Source organism: Balaenoptera musculus, chromosome 4 (assembly GCF_009873245.2).
Source record: "Balaenoptera musculus isolate JJ_BM4_2016_0621 chromosome 4, mBalMus1.pri.v3, whole genome shotgun sequence".
Classification (NCBI taxonomy): domain Eukaryota; kingdom Metazoa; phylum Chordata; class Mammalia; order Artiodactyla; family Balaenopteridae; genus Balaenoptera; species Balaenoptera musculus.
In genome coordinates this window covers 54,998,586-55,011,912 of record NC_045788.1, presented here as the reverse complement: position 1 = coordinate 55,011,912, position 13,327 = coordinate 54,998,586, and the positions used below count along the sequence as shown (strand labels likewise).

General features: G+C 42.6%; 1 protein-coding gene across 6 annotated transcripts in view; it reads left to right on the top strand.

Moving 5' to 3' along the window:
* The first annotated feature begins 2,854 nt into the window (after positions 1-2,854).
* TBL1XR1 (TBL1X receptor 1) overlaps positions 2,855-13,327 on the top strand; it is a 176,833-nt gene continuing 166,360 nt past the window's right edge. For 3 of the 6 annotated variants that reach the window (XM_036849952.1, XM_036849955.1, XM_036849953.1), the window contains exon 1: positions 3,711-3,819. The gene's annotated coding sequence lies outside the window, so the exon portion shown is untranslated. Of the gene's footprint in view, positions 3,022-3,710; positions 3,820-13,327 lie in introns of those variants that run through there. The other 3 variants (XM_036849951.1, XM_036849954.1, XM_036849957.1) reach the window with 2 other exon arrangements.

Below are 13,327 nucleotides of genomic sequence, written 5' to 3'. Positions count from 1 at the left end.
TTTATATGGTGGCTCTTTTATCTGAGTATTTCATGTTGAAGCCACAATGTCATATCAGATAGGTTCTGGAATATAGAAATCAAAGTGATCAAAATATGGCCTCCTTTAAAACCCCTTCGCTGAGAGAATCAAGGCTTTTCCACATTTGGTACTGTTTTTGTCCGAAGGGTGCTTCAAGTCTGTCTTCAGTGAGCACAGCGGAGGAAGTTCACTTTACAGGAACAAGCTTATGGCACAGGTCCCCTTAGGTGACTTTTATTATGATATTCAAATGAAGTCAATTATGCACAGAAATACCTTGTAAACAAATGCATGTATTATTATTATCATTGTGATAATAACGATTTAGGAATTTCTGTTAGGAAAGGAGGCAGCTTGGTGTACGGTATAAGAATTTCAGGCTAGAAGCCCGGGACCCCATGAACCTGAGGGAGGGAATGAGGTCATTTTGAAGGAAGATAAGTCTGGGGTCCCAGGTTTGGAGACGACCGCATTAAGAAACGGTGTAGTTGGGAAGTCCTCATTCACTGGATGAGTGGTTTGATTTTATGGTAGCTGCTGCCTGGACAGGACCCACGCACAGTGGTGGCACAATGTGAAACTTCAAAAACAAGCTAGGCCAATAGATGTGTTTCATTGGGTGGCTCAGATAATGAACCCTAGCTGTACTGAGATAGCTTACTAATTGAAGAGAGGATTATGCTTAGTGACATACATACGTATGTCACTAAAAATATTGAAAAAAAAAGAAGATATTATATTCTCAGTGCTCTGGAAAGCATCTTTGCAAAGGTTCTCCAGTAAATAAGCCTAAGCTTTAGAATCTTACTGAAATGCAAAACTAGCTCTCTTTGTGCTGTTTCCCTGTACACTCAACACAGTGTTTTGGAAACCTGCAGTTATCTAAATTCCCATCAGGTGACATTGTTTATTCTAACATTCCCTCTTTCATATATGAAAATAGCTCTAAGGACAAACCACCGAGATGCTTTGAACTCTCTTTCTGGTGGTTCAGAGGGAGTTTCCAATCTCACTCCCTTTCCTCTGATGGTTTTCCTGCCCCTCCTGCCCTCCCCCCAAAGGTCTGGAAAGGCCTTCAGCTGCTCCTCCCCACCCTCTTCCAAGAGCTCATCAGGGGCAAGAGCCTTTGACCTTGGCCAAAAAAAGCACCTGTCTCATCACTGAGCTTATTAGGCCACCCGGAGTCCAGACGTGTAAAAGTTCTAATGAACTTTTTTTTGGTGTGAAAATTTAGGTCTCTTATATTGAGAGGAAAAGGCTATTGCTTCAAAATAATGACTACACCGATTTCCAAATATTGTTGTGAAAGTACGAAAGTATGAAAGCAGAACCCCTTACCTAAAAAGGCTGCAAAAAATGTTAGTTTACTTTGAAGACAGCAATAACTGAAAATAACAACAAAAAGGTTTCTTTGAGGCCAAATCTTAAAATTAAAAGGGTAAGCTGCTTTCTTTACCCTAGGCTTATACAAAGGTCTGAGAAGGCTCCAAGACCTGCTTTTTGAGGATCTTAGATGAACACATTTGTTTCAAAAACTGTGAGGTGCCTCCCTTTTTAAAAACAACCCGCTGCACTCATCATATTGTCACATTATCACTCACCTAAGTTACACTCTATAAACCGCCTTGATGTGCTACACACATGCAAGAAGTACACAAAGTGGATATACTTCTACTGTCTTTGCTGCCGTAGAGGTATATATGTTTAGTAAACATTTAGGTACATTATTTTATTTTTGTGAAACGAGAACTGATCGACCAAACCTTTCAAACAGACCCACCAGACGATAAATACCACCATATGTTTAATTCACAGTACATTTGGGCATAAACACTTCAATTACAGCTTTGTGTTTAGTATCAAAACCCTTTTCTTGTGTGTGTTTTCTCCACAGATGCCGTGCTCTGGATTACATTTTGAATATCGCTTATTACAGATAAAGCACCTTTCCAGGTACGCTTCCGAGAAACATATGTATTTACGCACACAAAGGTGCGTGCAGATCTTTTCACAAACAAACGTCCATATGATGCCTGCGCCGCGCTCCCCTCACATGCTCACCGCGTGCGTGTGGCCCGCCGGCCGCGCCGCGCAGCCCGGGTGCCCGCGGGGCCAGGCCGCCCCCGAACACGCGGGAGGCCCGCCGGCCTCCCCAGAAAAGCTAACCGGCGTTTCCCCCCCGAGGCGGCGCAAGCCTTCCCGCCCCCAGCGGGCCCGGGGCCGCGCAGCCAACACCCAGGCTGCCCCGCACCCGGCCGCGCACGGCGGTGGGGGCGGGGCGGCCGGGGGCCCGGCGACACCTCGGAGCGCCGCAGGTCTGTCTTTCTTTTTAAAAGCCTGCGCCGCGCCCACCCAGCCCCCAGCGCCGCCGCGGCGGGCAGGAGGAAGAGGAGCTGGGCTGGCGGTGCCCCCCTCCCCCTCCGCCGCGCGCCGCCGCCACCTCCTCCCCGCGTCCGCGGCGCCCCTCCCCCGCCGGCCCCTCCCCCGCGCGCCCGCCCGCCCGCCCGGCGCAGGCCGCTTGGGTTTGTTTTGCTGCGCGGCCGCCGCCGCCGCCGCCGCCGCGGGCCTCGCGAGCTCATTTGTGCCTGGCTGGTCCCCATTCCTCTCTCCCCAGTGTTGAGTGTCTGAGCCGTTGGCTGCTCCGAACCGTTTGGCTCTTTCCCTTAGTAACAGCTTTTACCTTCTGCCTCAATTCCTCTCCCCGCTCGCGCCCTTCCCCCGCGCGCCGCCTCCCCCCGCCGCCGGCCGCGTGCGCCCCCCCCCTCCCCCCGCGGCGGGAGCACCTCCGCTCGCCACCTGGGGACCCGCGCCGCGCTCCCCGCCCCCGCCCGCCCGGCGCCCATCCCCCCGCCCTCCGCTCGCCGGGGTTATAATTGCCTCTCACCCCCCGGAGGGGTTATTTTGGGGGTGGTTGGAGGTGGCGGCGGCGGCGAGGAGGGGAATTTCCTTGTGTCTCCATTCCCGGGAGGGGGGAGCGGCGTTGGAGGCCACGGTTTCCAGGTAAGCGCCGGGGGCCGGCCCCGGGGGTGGGGGCGGCCGCGGGCCTGGGCGGGGGGCGCGGGCGGAGGCGGCCGGGGGGCGCCGGGCCGCCGGGGGGGGATGGGCGCAAGTGGAACATGCATTTTTCAACTTGGCCCTTCGGGGAGCTGGGGGTTTGGCGGGGGAGGGGAGGGAAGGCATTTAGGGTGCCCCATCCCCCTTTTTGCTCTCAGGCTTCTTTGAAATGCTCACGTGCCTGCCCACCCCCTACCCTTTCCTGGTCCCGGGGGATCCTCACCCTTATTATGTTGTTGTCCCCGAAAATGTGCATCTCGGCCTTCTCCCCCCTTCCACCCTTCTTGCATTTACACCCCCATTTTGTGTGTGTGTGTGTATGTGCGGGAGGCTTTCAGGAAAGAATTTGCAGCAAATTGAATCAAGGAGCCATCATGAGGCCGACTCCTTTATAGCCTATTTTTAGCAGGGGAGAGGGATCTCTTCGGTGCACGTTATTTTGTTAAACCTCAGGCAGCAATGGAAATCCGCTCCCCTACCGCGGCGCGGCCCCGGGCCCGGCGCGGCGACCCTGGCCGGCGTGCTGGGGGCTGCGGGCGGCTGTTAGGGCCGCGCGTCCCGGGCGGGGGCGGGGGCGGGGGCGCGGGCGCGCGGGCGCGGGCGGGGGAGGGGCGCGCGGCCGCGCTCCGGGACGTGTTTATTTGTAACTTAGTGCTTTTTATCGTCTTGAGGAGGTATTTGATAGAGCCTCTTTGAAGTTGGGTTCAGAAGTGTAGAATTGGCAAAGTTATTGCCAGCTTCCTGGTAAGTTTTGGGTGGCTCAGAGTCACATTATTTTCTGACAGTGTAAAGGCCACGTTGTGAGAGTGGTTTATCGGTAACTTCCTCATTGCAACCGATGTCATTTTTCGAACAGAAGCAGACTTTTATAAGTGAAATATTAATCTGAAATGGCAGCTTGAGGGAAGCCATGCGTGTGTTAGCGTGTTCAGTATTTTTGGAAGTTCCTAATTTGCTGAAACAGGCAGCACTTTGTAGTGGCAACCGAAAATAAATTTAGGTTGTGAAAATGGTGTGTTTCATGTAAAATTTGGGTTGTAATGGCTCTTAAAAGACGCTCCCGTTGTTAGGTTATCTAATAATATTCTCGAAAATAAATTGGTGATCACAAATGGCAAAAGTGTTGGAACCTAGTTAAAAACTAGGTTTTTTCCTCAGTGTCTGGAGTTTACTTAAAACCGTGGACTCTGTGGGCATCAGGGTGAAGAGTTTTAGTACCTATGTGATTATAGTTGACAGAGGGAAGTTGACTTTTGGCTTTCTTGTTTTCTGAACAAGACCCTTACGCTGATCTCAACAAGCTTGTTAATAAAATTTGGTGGGTGAAATGTGGGTTATTTTTAGTCTGAACGGTTTGATTCTCCCTCCCCCATATAATTAATCGTTTCTCTTTCCCCCTTTTTTTTTCCCTAAAGACTCCTTTATCAGGTTGGATAATATAAGGCCCTGGTGGTGTTTTCATCTACTTACCTTAAAAAAAAGTAATAAATATCCTGGTTACACGTTGAAGATAGAGTGAGTGACTTTTTGGTTTTCCCATTGTGGTTTATTTTCATTTTTTGTTAAATAAGACCCATGCTGCATTGGTGTATTTTAGTAATCTTGACTTCCTGGAACTGTATGTTCTCACCATTTTAATAAGTTTGTAGTCTAGGGAAATAGGGCACCTTTGTCTCCATGAAAACTGTGTGTGTGCTGAGTTGTATCATGGGAATTCATGGCAAGCAAGCCTCGGAAATTATCCTTGAGCGCGTTCTAGAAATAGTTAGCGTTTACCTGTGGAGGAGGAACAGCAGAAAGAAAATATGCCTGAAAGTGGTTAGGCGAGTGATTCGTGTTTATACTTTTTGCTCTTAAATCGAGGTTTTCCTGCTTCTTTGGAATATGAATTTTTTCTCCCAGTTCTGCTGTTATGCACCATGTGATATATGTAATCCCAACCATTAAGTCCATAAGTAACTACTATTTTTTGTCATTTGAGTTGTTAGAATCAGACCTAGAGGGCAAAATACTAAACTGTATGGGGGATGAAAACAATATGTACGTGGAAAAAGTTTTTCTTACTGTTAAGGAACTTAATTAAGGTACTTATTAATGACATAAAAATTGTTGCAGAGCTCACCATTAGTTTATAAGATGTTTTTATTTCAACGTGTACCAGCTTTGGTTATTAATATGGGAGATACCCGTGGTAAATGGATTGGCCCTTTGTGAAGGTTGTATTTTTTCACTGGTTGCTTCAAAGAGGCAAATATTTTAATACATTTTTACGCATGTTCAGGAATCTTTGTTACCTGTGTTCACACCATAAGATTTATCACGCTTACCATGATACATGCCTATCGAGAGAACGAGAAGTAACTGCTTCCTTTCTACTGGGAGAGTTTCAAGCTAATATGCAGAAAGGGCAGAAGCTTACTATAAACATTAGGGGTTACTGATAAAAAGAGATGTGACTAATGGACCTTTTAAATGACAACCTGTTGAACGAATACATCTGTTCATATATAACAATGAAATATAAGTACGACCTTGTCAAATGAGTAGCTAATAAAGGAGTTCTTCTCCAATATACTACAGCAGTTATTACTACAAAGAATTTCTGACTTGACACATTTTGATGAAGAAATAATTTGTTGGGTTTGTTCATTTTCTGTGTTATTTGTATAAAAAGAATTGAGAAGAATATGAATAGTAGTAAGTCGGGGAGAGAGAGATGGCAGAAATGTTGGCACTGTCTGGGACTTTGTATTTTTCTAGTACATGAAATTTGACTCATTTCAAACGATGTTTAGAGTTTAAGTCACTGACATGCAAAAAGAGAAAGCAGCTAACATTGAGACATTATACATCCCCATAGTACAGAAGGGCTAAGACCCCAGGGCTGTGTAGTAAAGAATTGGTAAGAGTATAGTCTGGTTTGGAGACCCCATGGTGGTATCTCCTGCTCTATCACCAATAGATACTTGAATTTAAAAAAAAACCTGTGTGAGAGAGCTTATGCTGGAGAGGTTTGCTGTTCACCTCCTCTGGGATTGGACTCCCTAAGAGTACAGTTAACTGTCCTGTTTGCAAGAGTCCAAGGAAAGGGACTCTGCTTGGGCTATACTATAGGAAAGGTGTGAGGTGCTTTCTATGTCATTTATATCCCAGGCTAATTCTGAGGTGGGTAGTATTGGGCTCTTTTTGTGGATGATGAAACAGCAAGGTCAAGATAAGTTAATTCACTTGTTCAAGGCCACAAAAGGATCAAATGATGAACTAGGATTTAAACCTCGGTCTGTCTGAGCCCTAGTCCATGTTCTTTCTAGATGACTGTAGCTGTGCCAAAGTTTCAGCTGTTTTGTCAGTCTTTAGATATCCTTGCAAAAACTAGTGTTTCCAATCAAATTTATAATTCTGTACTTGGGAGCTCTACTAACTGGGTCAAGTGATTGCATGGATAAATGAAATTCATAGGGCTCAAATACCATTGTCTTAACTCTCTAGAACTGTTTAATAAGATGCCATCTTCTTGTCAACTGCTGTATTTCCTACTTTTAGATTAACAGCGGTGACATAGCCTCTCCACATACTGCCAGCAGAAATAAGGAAACGTGGTTCCATACCTACAATTAATTAAGAAGGAAAAGCAAATAAGAGTATCTCACGTATTTCTGAAAACTTGTGTAAGAAAAATCATAAAAGTCTTTTTGTGCAGCATACTGATTCTATCAGGGGTTCTCAAGGTGAACTGCGCAGCTTCAAACTCAGGCACCATCCCTTACTAATTATGTCACCTTGGGGGAGTAACTCAGCTATGTCTCAGTTTTCTCCTCTGTGTAATGGGACGGTCAACTTCAAAGAGTTGAGAGGATTAAGAGAGTTGTATGTGTGATGCAGCTAGAGATTATCATACTAAGTGAAGTAAGTCAGAAAGAAAAAGACAAGTACCATATGATATCACTTATATGTGGAATCTGAAATGCAGTACAAGTGAACCTATCTACAAAACAAAGAGACTCAACAGGCATAGAGAACAGACTTGTGGTTGCCAAGGTGGTGCGGGAGAGGGAGAGGGATGGACTGGGAGTTTGGGTTTGGTAGATGTAAACTATTACATTTAGAATGGGTAAACAGCAAGGTCCTAGTGTATAGCACAGGGAACTATAGCCAATCCCCTGGGGGTAAACCATAATGGAAAAAATATATATATAAAAAGAATGTATATATGTGTATAACTGAGTCACTTGGCTGTACAGCAGAAATTATTAGCACAACGTTGTAAATCAAACTATAATGAAAAGCATCGCTTGTGTAAGTTGCTGAGAACAGTAGCTGACAAACAAGCATCATGAAAATGTGAGTTGTTGAGGATGATAATGGGTTTGGATTTGAAGTTTGTTTCTTTGTATTACATTTTATTTGCTTGTTTTTTAAGTAGGGGCATAATGTCATAGAATGTATTTGGCAGTTTTATTTCCTGAATTTTTGGGCAAAATAGTCGAAATAAGCTTGGCATAATTTATTTACTCCTGAAGTTGTGATTTAAGGCTTACTTGAAGAATTAGGTTGGGTTTTATTTCATTTTATTTTAAAAATTTATTTATTTATTTATTTTTGGCTGCATTGGATCTTCGTTGCTGCGTGTGGGCTTTCTCTAGTTGTGGAGAGTGGGGGTAACTCTTTGTCGCGGTGCATGGGCTTCTCATCGTAGTGGCTTGTCTTGTTGTGGAGCATGGGCTCTAGGCATGTGGGCTTCAGTAGTTGTGGCACGCTGGCTCAGTAGTTGTGGCGCACGGGCTTAGTTGCTCTGCAGCGTGTGGGATCTTCCCGGACCAGGGCTCGAACCCGTGTCCCCAGCATTGGCAGGCAGATTCTTAACCACTGCGCCACCAGGGAAGCCCTAGGTTGGATTTCAACACTAAGTGGAAACAATACCAAGTTCCGTGCTTGGTGTAGGTAGTGGTGGGTCTTTTGTGTGTCTTTGTTGCCATTCTTCTGTCACTTGGGCTTGGACTTTTTAAATCTGCTTGCAGCATTTGAAACATTTTCTTACTCTTTTTAAATAAAAAGGGATTTTATTGTTCGAGGCTGGATCTGGCAGTACCTAGGATCTGCTTTTTAAAATTGGAGTGATTACTTTTTAAGTAGGTTATTGTTTTCTCCAGCTTCAACCTTTCATCTGTGTTCTTGTTCTACATTTTCAGCTGCTGTCAAGACAGTTCTGCTTGGAGGTTGTGTTCCTCTGAAATACCTTTGAATCTTGTCTTATTTTCCCTTCCCATTTTTTATCGTTCTTAATTCAGCAGTAATGTTAACGACTACTAGAGTTCTATGTGTCAGGATTACGAAGGTGCTTTGACAGGTACTTGTGACAATCTAAGCGACTGCTATCCTGATTACTAACAGCATGGAGACCAAGGCTCAGGTAGTAAGGGGTGCAGAGAGGGGTTTAGGTCCAGGGTGTCTGACTTCTAGGCCAGTGTTCTTATTTATTTAAATTTTTATTTATTTGACTGCATCGGGTCTTAGTTGTGGCGTGCGGGGTCTTCTGTTGCGGCGCACAGGCTTCTCTCTAGTTGTGGCACGTGCAGACTCTAGAGCGCGTGCGCGCACGCACACGTGAGGGCTTAGTTGCCCCTCGGCATGTGGGATCTTAGTTCCCCGACCAGGGATCGAACCCACGTCCCCTGCATTGGAAGGTGGATTGTTAACCACTGGACCGCCAGGGAAGTCCCTAGGCCAGTGTTCTTAACTAGCAGTCTGTTTTCTCAGTGAGTGAGGGAGAGAATGAATGAATGGTTTTAGGTTTCTGGGTTATTGCATTACTTTTCAAGTAGGTTGCTCGATATCTTCTTCTCCATTCTGTCTTCTCTAATCACCAACAGTGTAATTTATTTAAATACTGGTTTCATGACGTCAGTTCCCCTGCTGAAGAACCCATAATGGCTTCCCTTTGGCAGCTGGACGTAGTTCATCTGCTTCAAGTCTGGCTTTTAAGGCTCCATTCTAGCCTATTCAGCCGTATTTCCCACTCTTCTCCAACTGGGATTCTTGCCTGCCTATCGAATACTGCAGTTTTGTCATACTCATTACTCCTCTGCCTTTGTGCATGCTGTTCCTTCCCTTTATCCTTTTAATAGCCTAGTTTCAGTCCCACTTTCATGAAGATTTTTCTGGCTGTCCTGACTCAGGATATTTCTTTGAGATTTCATCGCATTTAATGAGTATCACAAACTCCATAATTATTTATCGTTTTGTGAGTATGTGTCACATCGCCTCAACCAAATGTTACATTTCTTGAAGGAAAGGGCCACTTTCCTTATAGTACGTAGCAAAACTCTTGACTTTTGTATTATACTATCTTCGTAATAAAATGGATTGCTTCTACAAGGGCCCTTGTTAAAATAACAGTGACAGTCCTGTTTCACTCTTGTTGATGTGGCAGAAGCTTCTCTTTGAGTTAGACTTTCAAAGTTTAGTTGTACTATAGTCACATTTAACCATTAATTTGAATTTTCATGTTGGCAGTGTTGACAAGGAAGGGGAAAAAAATATCTAGTCAACATTTAGAGTGAAATGGAAATGGATAGTTTTATTCTCTTAATCCTGGAATAGTAGCCACAGTCCTGGTGAAAAACCTAGTCTAGTTGGGAATCATGTCACACTAAGTTTGCTTTATCTGGTTATATTTGTGTTAGTTGTTATGAAACTTAAGATTTTGGATTTTATTTTTTTAATCCTCAGGGTTTTTTTGCTTGTTATTTTCTTAGTAGTATGTCTAAATAAGATTATGTTTCTAGCTCTCAGTATGTGTGACAGGATTCTGACCACATTGGAGTCCCATTTGAGCCATTACTATGAATGTATTAACATGTATCATCTGTCATATAGTGTCAGTGGGTTTAGTCTACCAGAAGAATGTCGTTGTAACTATCTCTCTTCAATAGTTTGTTTTTTTTTGGGGGGGGGGCACGTGGCACGGGGGATCTTAGTTCCCTGAGCAGGGATCGAACCTGTGCCACCTGCAGTGGAAGTGGGGAGTCTTAACCACTGGACCACCAGGGAAGTCCCTCTTTAATAGTTTTTTGTGTTAAAGATGTGCCAAACAACCTGGGTAATTTATTCTAAAGGCAGCTATTTTGGTATTATGTCTTTTTGAAATTTTTAATATTTAGAGTTTTAAAATATGAGGGTTTCAGTGTCAAACAAAATGAGTTGGATGTTACCCTGCTTTATGAGAGCTTAGATTCATAACTCAGAAATAGTACAATCAAACTATAAGGGTCATGCTGAAAGATCAAAAATTAAATTTCAGTAAGCATAAAGAGTGTCCAGATTAAGTAAGACATTTATGCAAAATGAACAGTTTGAGGAATGAATGAGGAAGAATAAGTATTGAATGTTTAAACTGGGAAGTTTGCCACCTGTTTTCCTTTTATCTATTGAAAGTTTCTTTCAGGAGGTAGAATTTAAAATACAGAAGAAAACATGGGGGCCAAGGGTCAGAGATGGTCATTGTCTTTTTTATATTCTTCTTTATGTGAAATTGCACTCTGGACTCTCAAACATTTTTTTTAAACAAAGGAGATGTTTTACATTTTTAACTACTTAAACAGAGTGAAGAATTTTTACTTTCTAAGAACTAGATATCAACCTATATCTTGGTATCTTTATTTTGTCTGAGATCAAAGTTGGTACCAGTGCTTTCCTCTCTTCCCTCCCTCCCTCCCTCCCGCATTGTGTCTTTTTTAGCACACTGAATGATAGGCATCATAACTAGGTGATCAGCGACTTGATTGGTTTTTTTTTTTAATTTTACTTTTTTATACAGTAGGTTCTTATTAGTTATCCATTTTATACACATCAGTGTGTACATGTCAATCCCAATCTCCCAATTCATCACACCACCACCACCACCCCCCTCCACTTCCCCCTTGGTGTCCATACATTTGTTCTCTGCATCTGTGTCTCAATTTCTGCCCTGCAAACCGGTTCATCTGTACCATTTTTCTAGGTTCTACATATATGCGTTAATATACGATATTTGTTTTTCTCTTCCTGATTTACTTCATTCTATGACGGTCTCTAGATCCATCCACCTCTCTACAAATGACCCAGTTTCGTTCCTTTTTATGGCTGAGTAATATTCCATTGTACATATGTACCACATTTTCTTTATCCATTCGTCTGTCGATGGGCATTTAGGTTGCGTCCATGTTCTGGCTATTGTAAATAGTGCTGCAGTGAACATTGGGGTGCATGTGTCTTTTTGAATTGTGGTTTTCTCTGGGTATATGCTCAGTAGTGGGATTGCTGGGTCATACGGTAATTCTATTTTTAGTTTTTTGAGGAACCTCTATACTGTTCTCCATGATGGCTGTATCAATTACATTCCCCACCAACAGTGCAACAGGGTTCCCTTTTTCCTCCACACCCTCTCCAGCATTTGTTGTTTGTAGATTTCTGATGATGCCTTATTCTAACTGGTGTGAGGTGATACCGCATTGTAGTTTTGATTTGTATTTCTCTAATAATTAGTGATGTTGAGCAGCTTTTCATGCGCCTCTAGGACATCTGTATGTCTTCTTTGGAGAAATGTCTATTTAGGTCTTCTGCCCATTTTTGGGATTGGGTTGTTTGGTTTTTAATATTGAGCTGCATGAGCTGTTTATATATTTTGGAGATAATCCTTTGTCCGTTGATTCGTTTGCAAATATTTTCTCCCATTCTGAGGGTTGTCTTTTGGTCTTGTTTGTAGTTTCCTTTGCTGTGCAAAAACTTTTAAGTTTCATTAGGTCCATTTGTTTATTTTTGTTTTTATTTCCATTACTCTAGGAGGTGGATCAAAAAAGATCTTGCTGTGCTTTACGTCCAAGAGTGCTCTTCCTATGTTTTCCTCTAAGAGTTTTAAGTGTCCGGTCTTATATTTAGGTCTGTAATCCATTTTGAGTTTATTTTGTGTATGGTGTTAGGAGTGTTCTAATTTCATCCTTTTACATGTAGCTGTCCAGTTCTCCCAGCACCACTTATTGAAGAGACTGTCTTTTCTCCATTGTATATCCTTGTCTCCTTTGTCATAGATTAGCTGACCATAGGTGAGTAGGCAACGACTTGATTGTTAAGTGGATGTTTGTGTTTTTGTTCTTACTGCTTATCTACTTGAATGGTGGCTAGCATTTTAATGTGAATTCAGTATTAAGCAAATGAATTTTTGCCATGTTTTGCAAAGCCATAGTTACATGGGTAAAGTCATTTAGCTTCTAGAAATGTGTAAGAGGATCAGATGAAATGCTACCTAAAGTTTGCTCTTTCATTCTATCAGTACTTATACAGTCAGTTCCTGTATTAAAATTCTGAGATTTTTGTCATTTGATTTTGTGATTTTTTTTTTTTTTGAGAGAGTTCTAAATTTTCTTAGCGTATTTAAGGCCTGAAAATCTACACTTTATAGAATAATAGGAACTACTTGACATTAGCGTAAGCAAACACCTCGTCAGAAAAGTTTAGTTAATAGCATATTTTGGTGGTTACATTCAACTGTTAATAGAACACAGCTTATGGGTTAGGAAGAAGATTTTTATGCTTTCCCCTTAATTTAAAAAGGCTAATTGGGTAGACTGCATACTAATTTTGTTCTATTTCTATTTTGTGGCTATCAGGTGTCATTAACTGACGGTGTAAGGCAATTGGGTCATCTGCTTTGGGTTTCTGAAGTAAGGTAATGGGAATAGATAATGAATGAATTCCCTTAATATTTTTTTCTTTTTCCGTATAATTGTTCTTTTATGGGATAAAATTTATCATACGTGTGTGAATTTTTAGATGCTGTTTGTAGTTATAGCGATTTTTTGGGCATCTTTTTATTTTAAAATGTAATACCCTATGTACTTAAAATTTTTTCACCACTAAAGTGATGGATTTTCCCTAAATCACCTTTCTGTGTTTTTCCTTAGTAAGCAATATACATTTGTGAGATCCTAGACTGGGGTTAGGAGTGAAGTCTGTTTCTGTATCAGGGAAATAGTTTTGTATTCTTTGTGCAAAAACTCACAGACCCTCAAGGGGATTACTTCTTAGCCCTTGGGCTTCCATATGTCCTGCCAGCAGAGGTCACCAGTTTTAACATCTGGTGAAAGATGTTTTGTGTAAATTGTTTTCTTTACAGGTTTTGTTTAGATTTGGTGTTTATGACTTTCTTGTAGTATTTATAGGATCTTCTCAAAGATACATTTAAATGAAAAAAAATGGAGGCAGAAGATCTTATATA